This window comes from Pinus tabuliformis, chromosome 2_2 (assembly GCF_031772625.1).
Source record: "Pinus tabuliformis cultivar Carrire ecotype Pingquan chromosome 2_2, CPIR1, whole genome shotgun sequence".
NCBI classification, from domain to species: domain Eukaryota; kingdom Viridiplantae; phylum Streptophyta; class Pinopsida; order Pinales; family Pinaceae; genus Pinus; species Pinus tabuliformis.
Genome location: NC_142300.1, coordinates 566,113,700 through 566,134,234, shown reverse-complemented (window position 1 = coordinate 566,134,234; position 20,535 = coordinate 566,113,700).

The following is a 20,535-nucleotide window of genomic DNA, read 5'->3' as shown; positions in this document are numbered from 1 at the left end:
TTCTATGTTAGTCAGCTTAGATTTTGTTTAGATATTATTATCCCCTGCCCAGACCTGCATATAACCTGTCAGAAGCTTTCCTTATATTAATTTCATTGGTGTTAGGTTTTTAGGTGAAATTCCTAGAAGTTTTGATTGTTGGGCTTGGTTTTCATTTTGGTCTTGTAGTAGCTCTGAGCTTAGAAGCTGTAGAAGCCTCAGATCACCTTGGTTTTTACCAGTCTTCTTATGAGTCCGACCATTTGCAAAATCGACCTTTGTTGAGGAATCCACCTTGTGTTTTCTCTTTACGAAACTTCGAAAATCTTGTGTTTAAAAGTTTGGTTTTCATTAAAAAAAAAGGAAAACGAAATTGGTTGTTCTTTGACTGATTTGTGATTCTGCATAAATTGGTCCTTAGTTTACATCTAGCTAAGTAAAACATCATTAAAAAAGACATCTTGTAAGCTTTGACTTCAAATATGTTTTTATAGTTTATAGATCTCAAGATTAGTCATTTCCATAGTTTTGAGTGTTTTATAAAAAATAAAAAATCTCTTTTGGAAAAGTTCGTTTTTGTAGTGGTTGAGTGTTTTGAAAGAAAAGGGAAATTTTTGTGAAAATAACTAGTTGTCTCGTTTTGAGTGCATTGGAAAGGACAAAAAGATCTTCTTTTAATTTGTTTGATAAGAAAGATTTGTGTCTACAAGTATTTGCATTCTCAAACTCTTTCCTAGCTAGAAGTTCATTGAAGGGAAAAGATTGTTTAATCATCTTAAGTGCATTTTTTAGTGATTTCGAGTCGAGTCTTCATACCACGAGTTTCATCTCCGCACCTCTTGACTTAAATAAAAACCAATAAAAATAACGCTTAAAGTAAAATTCATCTAGTAATATTTTTATTTCTAGGGCTCTGATACACCAATATAGCTTAGGCTAGTGTCTTGGAGTAGGGAGTAATTAACTCTCCAAGACAGTAAAACAAACAAGTAGTTGTATCTTGCGGTAGGAGAGAAATCCAATTGTTGCATTTATGCTCTGGGAAAGCTCCTCTTAAAGGAGAAGCACGAGATCATGTCCAATCCAGTGTGGGAATCAATCCTTCCTCATTGGGAACGATGCCATATATTCATGTATTAAAAACGGTAAACCTCGGATTAACCATTGTCGAGGAGCCTAGGGTCACTTGTTGGTAAACCTTGGATTATGTCAAGGAGCCTTCAAGGGGATTGAGCTTGTTACTCTGCCCTTGCGTGCGTATCGGATCGTAGACTGTTCCCCCAGGTATACTTGTTTCCGTTGGTAACCTTAGTGACCATACTCTTTAGGATTCTTCCTAAGGTGACAGTGGTGGGAAGATCCCACTGTACCTGGAGCAGACATTGGCTAGACTCACTTGGATATTCTGGGGGGTTCTCTTCACTCGAGACGGTTTAGTGGAGAAACTTGTGTCAGTCTATTCATTAAGCAGGTTGCCGGGGTAACTGTTCCGACCGTCATTTCTATATTGAACTCTGCGACGTTGGGCTTCATCACCAACTAGTGTTTTCAGTATAGAAAGTTACTGTTTGTGTGTGTTTGATCTCCTAGATTCTTTAGGTGTGTGATTCAAATTTGTTTGGTTCTTTAGAGGCTTTAAGTGGTTTTCATTGAGATTTTACTTTGTTTGCGTGTGAAGTAGTTAAAATTTTTAATCGTGGCTGAATTACTGAGGAAGTCCCATAGACTTCGGGGCCAACCTCCTGAGTTTTCATCGAGACAACCTGAAGGGTTAAGAGCCCTTGTAACTCTTAGAGACAGTAGAGTTGGGTCACCTGAAGAAGGAGGGTCTTCTTTGGTGGTACATCCTGATTTTCAAGCTTTAGTAGCAGATTATAATCCACAATCAGTGTCTGTTTCCGAAGTTACTGGTAGCTTTTCATCTACTAGTGATATAGGTGAGGAACCTGAAATATCCGAACCTGAAAGTGAATTTGCCACTACTCCAACATCGGGGTTTTCTTCTCCAGCTTCTAGTGGTCCTGGTTCACTTAGGGTAGAAAGAATAATTACCTAAAATATTCCTTATGGACTTATAGCTATCGAAGAACTTGCTACTCCGGAAGAAGAAGTAGGCATCCTTATCCCTGAAAATCGACCTGCTATTGAGCTAAGGGAGCATCAATCAATTTTTTACAGTCCACCTAGGAGCAGTGCTTGGTATCTTTCTTTGACTAATTTCTTGGAAAACCCAGGGCTAAGTTTTTCACCACCTCATGTTCCTTATCACCCAACACCTAGAGGTTATTATCCTCCATTAAATATGTCAAGACAGTCGTCCATGTTTACTCAATCGCCAGAATCCTTTTTGTACGGCGGTCCTTCTGTTCCCTCTGGGTATCAGTCACTTTCTAGTACTTTTTCGGGAGCATCTCCTGAACCCATTGAACAAGGGTTATTAACTGGAAGCAATGGTACTAAGCCGTTGAGTGTAGAATATATTCTCATGATGTCAGGTACTATTCCTAATCCTCAACCTCAAGGTGGCAAGTTACTGCCTAGGGGGCAGCCTCAAAATCCTCAATTATCGCCTGGGGGGCAACCTCAAGGTACCCAATTTGCGCCTGGGGGGCAACCTCAAGGACAGTACATACCTATGGGACATTACGTTCCTCAAGGTCAACCCCAGACTCAATATGTACCTCAAGGTCAACCCCAGTATCAATATGTACCTCAAGGTCAACCCCAGTATCAGTACGTGCCTCAAGGGTATCAACCCCAAGGTCAATACTCGAACCAAGGTTTCCAACCACCCTCTGGTCAATCATATGTTCAAGGAACGGGAAATGTACCTTTGAATTATCAACCCTACCCTCAACCTGGTTATGGTCCTCAGTATCCTCAACCTGTTATGGGTCCGTACCCCGAAATGAATTTAGTGTGGGATCCATCGCAAACACAACAGGTCTTGCAACCGAATGTACAGTTGTCATATCAAACTGGACAATCCTTAGTTTCTGGTTCACCCCAGCAACCTGTCCAGTCTACCATTCAAACTTCTGTACCTTCGGTAGTTTCTCAGCCTGGGCCTAGTACACCTCGTACTCCGCCTCAAACGACTGCTGCAACATCTGTTCAATCTACCCCACCTACTTCTGGAGTATCGACAGCTCCGGTTTCTACTGTTCCTATATCTACTCCTCAGACATCTTTACCTCCGTCTGGATCTACAATTCAAACTTCAGTTCAGATGCCTGTAGGACAACCTGGTTCAAGTACGGTTGTCACAAGTCAAGCACAATTTACTTATCAACCGTACCAGGGACAGTACCAATTCAGTCCTACTGTGCAGCAGCCAGTCTATCAGTATCAACTGTACCCTGGGTATACATATCAACAGCCTCAACAACCCCAGTACGATCCGGTTAATCCTGGTTTTCCAAGAGGATACAATATCCCAAATGCAATCCCTATTCCTAGTTATCCTAGATATCCTGCTCCTGGGGCTGGTCTCATGACCCAGAGTTTTAGGGACCCTAATCATCAGTTACCGTTTATCGCAACTTTGGACTTGCCTGGCTTGTCGCGCCTAACGAACGATCCCATTAATTATCTTCCATTTTGGCCGCCAATGCTGAATAAGTTGCCTAGTGATATTCCTATGTTTGAAGGCAAATCAGGAGAGGACCCGTCGAACCATGTGATGACTTATCACCTCTGGTGTGCATCTAACTCCATTTCAGATGATTCAATCCATCTAAGGCTTTTCCAGCACACTCTAATTGGTCTTGCGGCCAAGTGGTACATTGAGTTACTGCGAGGCACTTTTTATAACTTTAGTCAGTTAGCTACCTCGTTTTTAACTCATTTTTAGTTGCCAGTTAGATATGAAAATGGCGCGGAATTACTAACTTCATTAAAGCAGTCGACGTCCACTTACATTTCAGATCACATTCATGAATGGACACATCGACGACGTTTAGTGAATGTTTTTATTCCGGATCAGATCTTGGTTGAATGGTTTGTAAAATCTTTGTTGCCAAAGATCACTGAGGATGTGGCTAAGGCCGGAGTCATTACTGAGGAGCAAGTAATTGCTCAAGCACAGTACCTTGACTTAGTTTATACTCAGTCAGGTACGTTACACGAGAAAATCCCCGATTTTCCTAAGCAAAATCAAATCGCTACAGCTCCTTCAGGGTCTCATGCCGCTGACGGTATGATTGGTATGGTTAACACCAAAAGTAAGAAGAAGTCTTCCAAGAATTCTTCTCCTATCATAACCTTTCCAGATTCCCCGACAGGAGATTCTTCCGTGGAGATTTCCGCCGATATTCACGTTGTAGAGTCATCTATAGCCAAATCAAAATCCGGTGGTAAGAAGAAAGGGAAGAAGAAAAATAAAACGGACAAAAATTCAAAAGAGAAACCTGAAAAATCAGAATCCAATGATGAAAAGTGCAAACCTCGCTATCCTTGTCTCATTTGTGACGAAGAACATTTTACAAGAGACTGCCCTCATCATGCAGAGGTTGCGAAGATTGTCAAAGGTTCCCAAACGCCTGCTGTTTTGAAGGATCCTTTTCCAAGTCAAGACAGTAAGATGATAGGTTCTTCCTCGAGTGCCAATGAAGAACCCATACTGATGATGTACCATGTTAGGATTGTGACTCGATCGCATGATTATGGTAGTAAAAGTCCTATTGATGGTAAAGAAGCAGAATCTTCTCATTCTAACCCATCAACCTCAGCTCCCGGTTCCGATCCACTACAGATCGAGAAACCTAATCCAGACTTGGTAATCAAACCGCCCGCCAAGGGTATACTTCGAAAGTTAGCTTTCAATCCACATGCGAGAGTGGCTCAGAACTATAACATTGTTGAGGATTTAGCTATTTCACCCTCAGCAATGTCGCTTTGGAAGTGCTGCAATCATGTCCAGCACAGCGTAAATTACTTTTGTCAGCTATAGGAGCTGTTGACGTTCACGACTCGAACCTAATAATTTTCGATCTAGAAAATAGTACACTGCGCTTACCTCATCAAATGGCTTTCCAGATCCCAGTGATAGTAAAAAACAGGCCTATTCATAGGACTGTGATTGATGAGGGAGCCTCAACGTGTATTATGTCAATACAATGTTGGAGATCGCTTGGTTCTCCTTCACTAAATCAATCCCTGACGATTCTAAAGGCCTTTGAAGGCCGTGGGTTTCATCCTTTTGGCATTCTATATGATTTACCTATAGGGGTTGAAGGAAAAACCGTTAATCTAGATGTGGAGGTGGTTGATGCCCCTCTAGATTACAACCTTCTCTTGGGTCGTAGTTGGTCTTACGCTATGACAGTTGTCGTTTCATCGGTCTTTCGGGTTATAAAGTTTCCTCATAATGGAAAGATCGTAACAATAGACCAACTGGCTTACTTCTCATCTGACCCAGCCTCTTCTAAAAGCATTCAGCATGTCGGTAAAATGACTATCCCATATAAGGATGTTGGAGTAGGACTAGTTAAAGTTGCCAGTTTACTAGGAACTTTTCCTTTTCCTCCAATCAACGCATCGTCTTCTTTTGCAACCATTCATATGATTTCGTCAGACACCATTGTTTATGATGATCCTTGGATCGTTCCTCCTGAATCTGAGATAGACTCATTTGGTGATGTTATGCCTTTGAGTCCATATGAAATTGTGTATGAGGCCGTGCAATCATTTACAGACCCATCTTCAACCAAAATTGACTTAATGAATGTGGTCCATGAGGTATCACTTTTCACATCAAGCTCGGATTCAACAACGTTTTCCGAACTTGTTCACTCTGATGAGAAAATTCATTAAATCCTATGTGTAGATGATTTACCATGGGAAGATCTCCATCACAGATCTTCGTTCTTACCTGAGAATGATCGTTTTGGAAATGATTTTTCATCAATTTTTATGACTAAATATGTCAAGGAAGCTCAAAATCCAATGAAAAATCCTGATTCAGAGTTAAATTTGGGAAACATTTGTCGAACTATTCCTATTGACATTTCGGTTAAGCCTGGAATTGTTGAGAACATTCATATAGGTGCCTCGTGTACAGAAGATGAAATTCAAATATATAAGGCCCTATTTCAAGAATTCTGCGACGTGTTTACTTGGTCCTATGAGGAAATGCCATGAATTGACCCCACAATTGTTGTTCATGAAATCAAGACTTACCCGGATGCTAAACCCGTCCGGCAACGTTTGCGTCAGATTCACCAAGAAAAGCTGCTGCTATTAAAGCAGAAGTTGAAAAATTACTCAAAGCAGGTTTCATTTATCCGATCCCATTAACGGATTGGGTATCGAATATTGCTTCGGTTAACAAAAAGCAAGGGACAATAAGAATATGTATCGATTATAGGGACATTAATCGAGCCTGTCCAAAGGACAATTACCCAACTCTCTATATCGATCAAATCGTTGATGATTGTGCCGACAGCGAAATATTCTCCTTCATGGATGGTTTGTCTGGATACAATCAAATCAATATTCTACCTGCCAATCAACCAAAAACGGCTTTCATTTGTCCATGGGGGACATTTGCTTATTGCAAATTACCTTTTGGGCTCAAGAATGTCGAGGCAACTTTTCAAAGGGCCATGTCTTATGCGTTTCATGACATCAAGCACATTGTGCAACCCTATCTCGATGATTTGCCTGCTCATTCATTACATCGAGCTGATCATCTCATCCATTTACGAGCAATCTTTATGAGGTGTAGGCATTATCGGATTTGGTTGAATCCACACAAGTGTGTTTTCTGTATAGAAACGGGTCGATTGCTGGGATTTGTTGTTTTGAAAGCCGGCATTCACGTCGATCCCTCGAAGGTCGAAGCTATTGTCAAATTGCCTCCTCCTTCGAGTCTTCGCCAACTCCAAAGTTTGCAAGGGAAAGCAAACTTTTTACGACGATTCATTCCTAACTACGCCGAGGTTACAAAGGGTTTTACCTGGTTGTTGAAACAGAATACTCCATTCTATTGGGATGAGATAGCTCAGAAATCTTTGGATGCACTAAAACATGCATTGACCCATGCACCGTTATTGCATCCTCCCAACTACAACCAGGACTACTTCTTGTATCTCGCCGCCTCTCATTCCACCATTGGAATGGTCTTAGTTCAGGAAGATGAATTTGGTACTGAACATGTGATATATTACTTTAGTCAAACTTTAAATCCAACTAAGCTAAAATACTCACATGTGGAGAAATTAGCATTGGCAGTTGTTCAAGTTGTCCAGCGTTTTCGTCACTACATTTTACTACGTAAAACTATAGTAATTTCTGATTGCAACCCTATGATCTACATTTTGACCAAGCAATTGCTAGGGGGCAAGTACTCTAAATGGATTGTCATCTTGCAGGAGTTCGACTTGGAATTTGAAAAATCTAAGTCTAAGAAATCTTTAGTTTTTGCGGACTTAATGTGTGACTTCCCACGTGCTGACACGGAAACTATGGCGGAGGAGCCCATTGCAGATGAATCCTTGTTTCTCATCAGCACTTTAGATCCGTGGTATGGGGATATCATTGTTTATCTCCTGACCCAATCCTTTCGGCTAGAAATTTCAAGGTCAGAACGTCGGAAAATACGATTCCAGTCCTAACTATTCAGGATTATTGGAGATACTCTTTATCGCCGTGGGGCGGACTCTGTTTTTCGACGTTGTTTAACTCACGAGGAAGATGAAAGGGTTCTAAATGACTGTCACTCTGGAGCGTGTGGCGGTCATATGTCTGGGTATGCCACAGCCCAAAAGATATTCCGTGTTGGACACTTCTGGCCGTCTTTGTTTAAATATTGTATTAACGCGGTCCGAAAATGCCACAACTACCAAATTTTTGATCGAAAGATGCATGCTCCACCTGCTCCTCTCTACCCTATAATTGTTGTTGGTCCTTTTTCCAAATGGGGTATCGATTTTATTACATGTAACCCTCACTCGGCCGGGGGGCATGCGTATAGCATCCTTGCGGTAGATTATTTTACCAAGTGGGCCGAGGCGATGCCTACATTTGAGGCAGACGGCAAAACAGCTGCAATTTTCGTTTTCAATCATATAATTGCTAGGTTTGGTGTTCCACAAGCGATCATCACTGATCATGGGCTTCATTTTCGAAACATTATGATGATCGAACTCACAGGTCAGCTTGGCTTGCGTCACGATAGTTCAACTCCTTATTATCCACAACCTAACGGTCTGGTTGAATCCATCAACAAAGTTTTAGTCATCATGATCCAACGAATCATTGGGATTCATCGGTCAAATTGGCATAACATGCTATTTTCAACGCTTTGGGTGTATCAAACCTCAGTAAAAACATCAACAGGGTTCACTCCTTTCCAACTAATTTATGGTTTGGAAGCTGTGTTACCCATTGAATGCGAAATCCCGTCATTGCAAATGGCCATTGAGTTACTTCCAGCCACTTCTGAAGAGGAAAAACGTTTGTTATACTTGGCTCAATTAGATGAGAATCGACGTGGTGCTGCATTGGTGATCGAAACTCACGCAAAACGTATGAAAGCTCAGTATGATCGAAATGTGACCCCTCGAAATTTTTCGGAAGGAGATCTAGTCTTAGTGTATGATCAAGCTAATGATAAATTAGGCACTGGAAAATTCGTTCCTATGTGGCATGGTCCTTATGTTGTCAAGCGAAAGCTAGCAAAAGGGGCCTATGAATTGGTAGACTTTGACGGGGACTCTTTAGGTAAACCCAGAAATGGTCTTTACCTAAAGAGGTATTATGCTTAAAGAATGGGTTTGGAGATTTTTTAGTTATGATAGTTTTCTTTCTAGCTGGTGTGTTTTAGTTTAAAAAAAAAGTGTGCTTAGCTTAGAGAGTGTTTTTCGTCGTTATTCCCGCTTATCTTGGTTTTAATCTTGATATTGCAGATGTCGATGCCTCTCCAAACATACGTTGGTTTCGCTGATGGTGCTTGTCATAATACACGGAACATTTCTTCAGCAGCTTGGGTTATCTATTCGCCCTCTGACGAGTTGGTATCTATGCATGGGGTAAGCCTCGGTCAAACAACGAACAACATTGCCGAGTATAGTGCAGTGATTGAGTTATTATCTGAATCTATTTCATTTGGGATTCGGAGTTTGATAGTGAGGTTAGATTCTGAACTCATTGTATTACAACTTAATAGAGTATATGCCATTAGAAATCCAGTGTTATTGAGATTATTTTTGAGAGTGTGTCTCTTGGAACGTGAATTTGATTATATTGAATATCATCATATTCCAAGATCTTTAAATACATTAGCAAATGCAATTGCTTCTCAAATGTTAAGTAGACATTTGCAATAATCGTACATGTAAATTTAAAAACATTCCATAACATGATTTACAAGATAAGCCGGTAATAGTGAGATATATATAGGAGTGTGTCAAAAATACATCGTCCTCGATCATAGGTTGAAAAACACCTTATGATCGGCAAAAATGATAAGTACAAAAAGCAAAAATGTCATATGTGCCTACAATAGGCGATCATCCTATCACTGGTGATGATCTCGATAAGAAACCACTGCATGGGCCACTTTACAAAGGAACCTCCTAAAATGTCCTAGGACCCCAATCACATAGCACTGAAGTCGACGAGGAATGTCATCTATCCTGGTCTCCGGAATGTCTCCTGTCAAGCACTCTAGATGACTCTCCAACTTGGCCAAGGTCTCTGCTGATTCGTCCTATGGTGATAGCGCGACTGCAGCTAGTTGTTTCCTCTCATAAGGCTGGAGAGCGGCTGGTCACTGTGGACCCACATCTGCATTTGAAAATTTTACTATCAGTTTTGGGACGATATAAAAAATAAAAAAATTAAAATAGGAAAATGTTGAAAATGATTTTACCTGAGTCATCCCATTGCTCTCCTGGTGGAAGAGCCATGTCTGGGTCACCACGAAAATCTACCCTAGTGTAAGGGAAGTCCTGAATAGAAAAAGCCTGGTTTTCCAACCATTGGAAATACTCAGGTTTGAATCGAAAAACCTCTGTCCCCTCGTCTGGATGACGGGCCATAACTGCAACCCATCGCATCAGTTTGGGCTCTCGAGGAAGCCCAGCTCCAATAGTAAGGTGCTGTGGGATCAACATTGGGACCCTCTCCAAACCAAAGCTCACAACCAAAGCCCCATAACCAAAGGTCTTCAGTTGTCTGTTCTTGGCTCTGGTCAGTTGGTCTTTTACATTGGCCAACACAGCATCGCACCAGTTGAAGATGGTGCCTCGAAAGCAATCAACTGCCATCCGCATCTGGGATCCGGTGGCAATATGTAATGCAGCACTCCCGCAAAGTCTGGTGACAGTAAATGCGATCACCATGAGTTCAGGATGGGATATGGTTTTAATGTCTATCCCTTTGTCTCTAGCCCGGCTGTTACAAAACTCTAGCCGGAGGCTATCGACAGACTGGCCACCTGGCCTAGTCCCGAATAGAGTAAAGTCTTCACCTCTCTTAGGTAAACCAGTCAAAAAGTATATGTCTGCCGACTCAATCTTGAGCTGGTGGCCAGCAATGAAGAAGCACGGGTCCTGTATACTCCACTTGTCTACCAGCCACTGTAAGAAATCCACCTGGGCCCTCATGCTAGGTATGGCCCAAAATTTGTACAAGCCGCATGCATTCAATGCATCAATCGAAGGTTGGTGATTCAACGTGGCAAGATCCATGTCCTCATGCTCCCATTCACGCCAATCTAGCATGATGTACACTCTACATCCAACAAAAAGGCAAATTAGAAAACAAGAAATTAAATCGTTTGGGTCAAATTTGAGAATTTTTGGGTTAAAAACCCTTGCTGCGGGGACCACACCCTCTGTGTTAGAGACAGTGCGTGGGTCCGCACCTTGCCTTCATGGAAGGTGCGGACCCCTGACTTTTTCCCCATTGAGAAAAAGTTGGGGTCCGCGGGCTGCCAGTGTTATGCCTGCGGGCCCCCGCGCGCGGGTTTTTAGCCTAAAAACCCTCTAAAAAATGAAATAAAACCCTAAAACAAAAATTGAAATGGTTGAAATTAAAGAGTAGGATGATGTGGATTACCTGGAGAAGACGACGTTCGATTCCGACGGTTGGATTTTCCGCAATCTTCACGGGAAGTTTCTGAACAAAAAGCACTATTTTCTCACCCAAATCTCAAACGTTAAAAATGAATTGACGAAAGCCCTTTTTATAAGTTTTTTGAGTAAATGAATTGCAAATTTGTTTATGTTTCACTTTAGAAAGGTAATTTTTGCAGCATTTTTATCCATTTCAAACAGGTATGAGTAATGTTTGCATTTTTGTTTAGGATAACAGATTATTCAGGCGAAATCTATCATTTTCAACGAAAAAACATTTAGAGTCACCTTTAAGCTCTTTTCTGACTCCTAAAACATGAAAAGATCACTGAGTTTTTCTTTTTAAACTCGTTGAAACGGAACTAAAAAGACGGTCCACTTACAGCTCTTTTCTGACCGTAAAAACATGAAAAGATTGCCGGATTTTTGTCGTTTCAAATTCGATATTGGTTATAAAACGACATGTCGTTGATCACTTTTTTACTTTTTCGGATCAGGGACACTAATTATGAAAAGTACTCCTTGGTTGTAAAGATCAAGCGGTTCTCTCAAGTATTATTTTATACTTTTTCGGGCTTGGGAGACACAAATTTATGAAAAAGGTCAACCCTGGAGTCTTCTTAAGTTTTTTCAGACTCTTTAAAATTGAAAAACATCGAGTTTCTTCTATACTGGACTCGTTAAAATTTCACAGTAAAGGACCTGTTCAATTACAAACAGGAACGAATCACTCCTTCTTAGGGTTCGAATTTAAACTAAGTTGGACTCATCCGAAGGATGAGCTTATAATCAAGAAAATGTTATCCTCCTCAAGCTTGTCAAAAATAAAGAGGTACTTGCCAGAAATGGTGGGGGAAAAGAGAGAAAAATGAGCCTATTTGTCATACTTTGTAACCACTCTTGAACACGACACTTTTATTCACCTGGGTTGGGAAATCCTTTGCCTAACAGTTGATCAAACCACATTGAAAGTCTTCAGCTGGTTTCTGGGTATTAACTTTGGGTCAATTGTCGCCAAACCATCTGTTGTGTCGTTATGTGTTCAAGAGGTCACTGCCAATAAATCCATTCATTTGCAAAATATCTGTCATCCATCTTGACCATCCCTGAGTCAGTCCTTGCAACTAAATTTATTCAACTTGATCTATGATCTCGTGCTGTGGGCTTGCCTGCGACGGATCGCTTTCTATTGACTTCAGCTCATTATCTAGAAAGATGATCTAGAAATCGTCAGTACCTTGGGATCTGCATGCCTCAATGGCAGATTTCTCGCCTTTGACGACAAGTTGCATCATTGACCTTCGATCAAAGGATTTCGTGACATGTTCGAGATCAACACATTCATTCACATCTAATGGATTGTACTGGGTACTTTGAAAGCCATTGACATCACTGGTGGTTTCTCTCACACTTGTTAACAGTTTACATCATTGACTGGTAATCAAGTGGTTTCTACCATGTTCGACATCAACACATTCATTCGCATGGATAGAATTGTACTGTTTCGGGAAGTATAAATGAAGACCCTGGATCTAGTTTCCGTAATCCAGGCTGCAAGGAATTTTGTATTCATTATATGATGGACTATTCATAAATAGATGGCTGCGTCCATACTATGTTCACATGAGTCTATACTTGTGATGTATTACAAGATCATTCCTATATCAGAGTAGTAGTTAGTTTTCTAAGTCAGTTTTGATCTGAGTATGGGGATGCCTACCTCAACGATGATATGATCTCATATATATCTTGCATTGAATGTTTTTACAGGTTCCGACCGGGCTCTCCACAAGACGATCCTCGAAATGATAAAGTACTTCACTCTTCCTAAATGATAAGTGAAATCCTCATCTACTACAAACTTCGCACTTTAGGGGGCAATCTGTTACATAAAAATATTGTCACCATGATTATTTTGCAGTCAGTATGGGTCTATCAACACTTGTACTGTGCTCCTAAGCAAGTCTCAGACCTCAGCTCTTCAAGTCAAGCTTTGAAAATGAGAGAGAGACATTGAAAATCAACAAAGCTCTAGTTCCGCACTTTCTCTCACTGTTGCCTGTGGTCTCGCACCCCCTGTTTACAAAAACTGTGGACCTGCCCACTTTGTCCCTAAAGGAGTGGGTGCGGACCCCTGTGAAAGTAAAAAAGGTGCAAGTTTATTCTAAAAAACTCACTTTGGGTTAATTCTAGATGATTCTAGAAGGAATTTTGACGTGGATTGGTCGCTCTTAGGTGGTTCATGCATCCCAAAAGAGAAGGAGCTAATCCCTTGATGAGAGGAGTTATCCCTTTGAAGGAGGGCTTTATCCCTTTGAAGGAGGACCTAGTAACTTCCCTCCATTGCACTATAAATTAAGGCATTGGGCTGGTTGCTAAGGAGGTTAGAAGCTGAACATTTTTCAGGGTAAATGCTGGTGGAATTGAGACTTCCTAGTTAAGCTTGAGAGGAGAGATCACATACCTTTTTTGCTTCATTGGGAAGAGAGTGAAACTTGTCAAAGTAGAGGAGACTTCTTGTTGGACCTTGGGAGGAGCTTGTACAGGATCAAGGCACAGGTTGTAAAGTTCTTCTTTGATTTGAATTAATACAATCAGATTCATTTTTCTCAACAAATTGTCTTATGTCATTTGTTTCATGAATTCCTTGATCTTCATGTTAAATATGCTTTATGATAGTGGCTTTTCAGGTGCTATTTAATTTTTTTGCTTGTTTGTGTTTGCAGATTCGCAACAAGGGAGCTCATTTGGATCAAAGGAGCAAGGCTTCCACAAACTTGCATTGGACCCAAGGTAGGCCTAAAACACTTGTTTGCCTTTGTTTATAAATGCATATTTAGAGAAAGATAGTTTTTGATTGGCTTGCTTGTCACTAGACATCGTTAGATTCTAGGAAGGTCTATCTTGTTCGCAAGATTGACCCATTTCGTGTGACAGTTGCGTTAAACATATTCCAAAATCTTACATACACTTGAATTTGGGAGCCTCGTTATGACCTTGTGATATTTAGTTTCAACTTACTCATAGTCACTTCATGGTCGATTATTGTTTTTCTAAAGACTCTAAGTGTTAAAACCTCTTTCTTACTATTGTCTCGAGGGGGCTTGGACCCAGGTTCAGAGTTAACTATGCGAACCAACAAAACCCTACACTATTGGCCCTTTCAGCAACGACCTATGTAGCACACGTTGCAATCTCACCCAATGCAATATTGGGGGATGTTAGAACTAGGATTCTGCATCTAGAAGGCTATGTGATGTGGGGTTAAGGCATTTTCTTCAATTTCAGGCCCAATCTTACCTTCGCGAACACTTATTCATGAAATTTCTGAACTTAAGTGATTTCAAGTTAAACAGAGCTATAAACTTTACGTAAACGTCTAATAATGCGTAAAGTAACATATAACACTAGATCTCGATCTTCACAAAATTCTTGCAAAAAAATACAGATAACTATCATTCAAGTGCACGTAAATACATAAAGTACACAAGTGTATAAAATTAAACACAAAATTTCTTCAAATATTAATTATTACTTTAGATTTTCCTTATACAGATTTCTCAGACCCTATGCACACAACTACAGTGACCCACACACTCATTGGAGGACTTACCAAGGTCTCCATGCATTCATCTGCAAGAGCCTTCCCCTTCACCAAAGCACAAAAGGATCCTACAAACTCTTAACATATAAAAAATCCATTTTGTTCAGTTATTCATTTTCTTATACTCGCTAAGACACCCTTTTATATACTCTTTTCTATTACAATACCATGGTCCTCAAACCATGGGCGGATCTCAAAACAATACCAAAATGTAAGGGGTTTTTACCTTCCTAAAACCCCTTGACTCCTATTGATCTACACATTGCACGCTTCACTCCTCAAAATGCGGAGACATAATATTTTAACAAAACTTGACCCAGGACACCCTGTCCCAACGATTTCCCAACAAAATAGGTGACTTGTCCTCGAGTCACTTCGATAGTACACTTTGGATCTTTTCTTTCAGGCTGGTGAATGAATACTTCATTGGGTGAAGTGCCTCCTTTCATTGAACTATTACCTGTCAAACTTCTTCAACCAAGTTTTCAGTAGTTGGCCCTTCTACTTCTAAGCCAATTATTCATTGTGTTTGATGCATACATTTGAGTGTTCCTTCCACAATCAGTGAGATCTTCCATGCTTCTTCTTCCCATGGCTGCATCCATGCAGTGATAATATGCATCTTCTTCTGCAGCTCCTTGATCTTTCCTTGCATGGATGTGCCCTCTTTCAACTGGGAAAATTGTCTCACAGGGGCTAAGGTGCGCATTGTTGCCTTTATCTCATCAGACTGCAACTTCTTATCCTTGATGGCTACTTCAATATTTCTCACCTATGAGTCCTCTTGTAATGAGGCCCATAGTTCTGGAGTCTCTTCAAACAACTAGCTACAATCCTTGACTGCAGCATCGATATTTTCATTATCTGTTTTGATGGCAGCCTCGCACTACTATCAGATCTCTGGTGGTGTGGTGGGTTGTAGCTTCAATTGAAGCTTACAAATTTGTAGCTGCAGATCGAAGCAAACATTATCGACCTGCACCTTTGATTGTTTAAATTGATCTACCAACTGCTACACTTTTTCTTTAGAAGCAGCTTTAGACTAAATCTAGAGCTCAGGGAGCTCAATGCATACCCTGGAAATGGTTTACTCCAGTTGCACCCTTCTTGTAGTTGCCTTATCATTATTCTAGAGAGATTTGTGCTTTTCATAACAAATCTGTTGACTGGTGATTTGTGCATCCTTGATCACCATGACAACCCGTTACTCTCACTCCTTAAGTTCATCTGCTACACCTTAGTGTAGCTCATGCAATGTGGATAGGGAGGTTAATACTTATGTTCTTAGGTGGCTAGGCACTCTCACATTATGCGACATCATTCAAGTGTAAGGATCTATCAGGAAGGGGTACAACATGGAGCTCTAAAGTGAGTACCGATTACACACTACCTGATGTCGTTGGTTTCTCACTCGCTTGAGACTGACTCGCTTGAACCACTCTCGCTTGAACTTGTCTCACTTGAACCTCCAACTCTTTGAGGCCCACCTAGACCTTCATCAAAACAGGCTAGTACTATTCTTCAATGTGCCCTAGATATCTTTTGTCGTGGACCTGACAGTATCTCCAATTTCAGGAAGGTCCCCCTCAGTGAGGACCATGGCCTTTGCACCAATGGACTTATCAGATTTGTGCTTCTTACGTGTGCCTCCTCCACTTTACTTTTGTTGCCACTTGACAACAAAGGGAGAATCAACGTCCTTCAAGTCTACATAGGGGTGTTCAGTACCCTGATCAAGTTATTTTGTATTCTTCTCTTTGTCTTTCTCGCACTCTGGTTCCTGAATGGTATTCTTTTCTAGGGAAATGGTCACAATCGTCTTTTCCTTCTACACCTATTTACTAGTGCCTACTGTGCCTTCTTTGCTAGTCATTGTTATACCTTCTATAATATCTGTTGGAAGGAGACAGTTAGTTGGCCACTGATGGACTAGCTGCATGATATTGTCTTCAGTGTTTAGAAACAACAATGTCATCCATTTCTTCGTCAAATCACTCCTTGCGCAAATGTATACATTGTGGAAATCGACATTAAAATTAGTAATGTGCCGATATTCTGGAAACAGACTTGGTGACAACTATGGCTTCTGGTTAATCACCATTCACAATTCCATTTCAAACATGACCCAAAACCTCTTATATTCAATTACATAGTCAAGGTCTTTTGTTTCCCATAGGGAGGCAAATTGGAAGCCTCGCACAACTCTAGATTCATCATGGGGAATTGTCAATCCTATGGCATCATCCAAGCTATCAACACAATCAATAATAACAACCACGGATAATGGAATTCTTTTCCTTCCTCCTACACTTCACGACAATCATCCAAGAATTCTTGGCATAGGTACTTCAACCAATTGAATTGAACCTCCTTGCTACACTGTGCAACCAAGGATACCACTGGTGTTGGAACTTCATCAACATGACACTTTCCCATTATTTTTCTTGCCAAAAATTGTGTAGAAAACTACTGAGCTTAATCTGAGCTAGAACTGATGGCTTATCCTCGCGACTTCTTGACTAACCCGAAGTCACTTTTTATTTGATATGTGAGCTTTTTCTCCCGTGAATTCCCCACAAAAGCATCTGCGGGGTTCATGAATTGATATGGCAATGCTGTGATTATTCGTATAAGCATGTCATCAATTAGGATGGGCCCTCCGAGCAAGAGACACCCATCATGGACCAGTACCAACAACTAGCGCACAAAAATAATATTAATAATGTTGCAGATAAAATGTGAGACATATAGCATATTGAGAAACCCTGCACGCTCAATATCGGCTGCCCACTTCATTGGTTCAAGTCTTGTAACACCCGCCTCCTCATAGTATACCATCTTCAAGTACTTGTTGGGTTCTAGCTGTGGAAATTTCTCATGGTCGCCCAAATCCCAATCTTCCATCTTTAGATATAGAACCCAAGCCAACATGACACCCTCAATAGGTACTTATTCTAGTAACAATGGCGTGAATACCTTGAATTTTATAGAGTCAAGGTCCTTAGTTACTTTATCCATCGACATCCATGGTGGTATATATGGCGACAACCGAGAAATTGGCTCTGCGCCTTCTCCATCGATATCCTCAATTGCCACATTCATCTCTTCTTCATCCAAGTCTTGAGGCTCCATATGCTACTTGTTTTTATCCATTCTACCGTTCTTCCTTTGTTCAGTTTGGATATTCCGTGGTCATTTATGAACCAGGGGCTATTGTGGCTTTTTCTAATTTTTCTCTCCTGCCGCTATGGCAGTAGGCTTTGGCCTCGGCAACCTAGGTGTTGTAGCGGGGACTAGCAGTTTAGTAGTCATGATGTTTCCTAATCCTTTCGTCAATAACTCTTTCTCAACTTCTGCATAACTCAGGTAATGAGACATGCATCAACACACTCATCTATTTAAGCACAACAACACATAGAAATTTCTCAAGAAGCAAAGTGTCCAAGTGTGGAGTGGGGTGTGATATTTATAACCTGATTTGAATTCAAACTGTCTGTTCCCCCATAAATATTGCTCATAAATGTGATTTTGGTGGGATATTTTCCTAGATTTGTGCCTTAAATGGATTACCCCCGCTCCTTTTAATGGAAAAAGCATTACCAAATCAACTATAGTTGTTCCAACGGTCACTTTCTGGGTAGGCCACATGACAATCCTCCTTGTGGCATAGCTACCTCATCGTAGTTTCTATCCACGCGATATTTCAAAACAACATGCAACCTTCCTTTGATAAATTTTTTCCTTGGCATAGTAGTTTATAGTCCTGTGCTTCCTTTCAACTTCTAGAAGAACTAAGACTTTCCTACGACCATGTAGTCATTGCGCAGGGGCAGGACCATCCCTATAAACTTTAAACTTTCTCCCATTAATCCTACCAAGAAATAATTCCCCATTCATCTTCGTGAGATGAACTGCACCACCATACGAAATGTCCTTAAGTACATACGGTCCTAGCCAGTGCATTTGAAACTTCCCCAGAAATTTGGTAAGCTTGTTATCATACATTAGGACCAAATCACCATTTTTGAAGGTGCACTGCTTAATGTGATGATCGTGCCATGTCTTTTCTCTAGATTTTTGTACTAGCTGATGAAAGCCAGTCAAAAAGTTGTCTTCCTCTAATGCAACAACTGCATTAGGCATTCCTCCACGATGTTTCTATATGCCATCTTAGTTACTGTTGCGATCCTTAGGTTGGGCAGTTTGTATTCCATTGACATTACTGCTTCTTGTCCGTAAACCAGTCAAAAGGATGTTTTAACAGTCAATTTATTATAAGTAGTCCTATATTCCCATAGAACCGCTGCTATGCGCACATCCCAATCATTCCTATTAACACTGCAGACCTTTGTGAGGGAATTCTCCAATATCTTGTTGAAATATTCGACAATGCCATTTTCTTGGGGGTGATATGGCATACTCTTATAATGGTATATCTGGAACTCTTCGATTAGAGATGTGATTTTCTCATTCAGGAAGTGTGACTCTCTATCGCTCATCAGAATCTTTGGGCATCTAAACCTTGATAGAATAAACTTGAATATGAACTTCACAGTAGTGTCTGCCCTGCAATCCTTCAAAGGTTGTGCCTCGACCCACCTAGTTAAGTACTCCTTCGACCTGATAATATAACGTGTTCTCTTCTTCTTTCTCGGTGGCTGGATAGGCCCAACAAAGTCAATTGTCCATTTATCAAATGCTTATAATGTGACCTATGGATTTAATGGAAGTTCATCCCTTCACGATGGTCTCCCATCCTTTGACACATGTCACACGTACTGTAGTATTCCTTGGAATATTTATGTACTGTCGGCCACCATAATCCTGCTCGTAGGATCTTCTGCACAGTAGCCTTACCTGCATAGTGTCCTCCATTGGCACCACCATGTGCTTTAGCTAGAATAATATTTCATTCATATTCAGGTACATATCGGTGTAGAACTTCATACGACCCCATCTTATGTAATTGTCCTACAATCACAGAAAAATATGCAGCCCTGACAACTAATTCCTTCTTCTACTGCATCATATAACCTTTAGGAGCTACACGAGTATATAAAAATTGAATAATGTCTTCAAAATGCTCATCCACATCCTTGATAGCAAAGAGTTGTGTGTCAGGGAATCCTTTCTCAATATTTGTAGGCTCTTCGCCAGTTTCAATCCAAGAAAGGTGGTCCGGTCAAATATTCAATCTCTTAAGATTCACTATTACTTCAAAATCATATTCTTGGAAAAGGAGCAACCATCTATAGATCCCCCCATGCAACATAGGCTTATTGACCATGTACTTCAAAGCAAAATGGTATGTGTACATCTTAAAGTGTTCACCTAGTAGATAATGCCTGAACTTTTGTAGTGCATAAAGCATTGCCAATCCTTCAAAATTTCTGGTTGAGTAATTATTCTCGGACTTAGATAGTTTCTGACTAGCAAAGGCAATTGGGTGATCGATATCTCGTGCCCCTATTTGTGTTAAGACGACTCTTAATGCTATACAGACGCATCCACATGCACATGAAATTCCTTCTTCCAATATGGGAATACTAGGATTGGCGTCGTAGCCATATTCTCCTTCAGAGTATCCAAGCTCTTCTGACAATCATGATCCAAAAAAAATGTAGCATCCTTCTTTAAGAACTTCTCCATGGGTGTAGTGATCTGCCCGTATGCCTTAATAAACTTGCTATAGTACCTAGTATGACCTAATGTTGCGTATAGCTGCTTTACATTCCTAGGGGGCTCTAGATTGATAATTATGATAATCTTAGTAGGGTCTACCATCAATTCCTTCTTATAGACAACATGGTCTAACAATATTCTATAAGGTACACAAAAAATGCATTTCTTCAAGTTAAAGAAGATCTGATA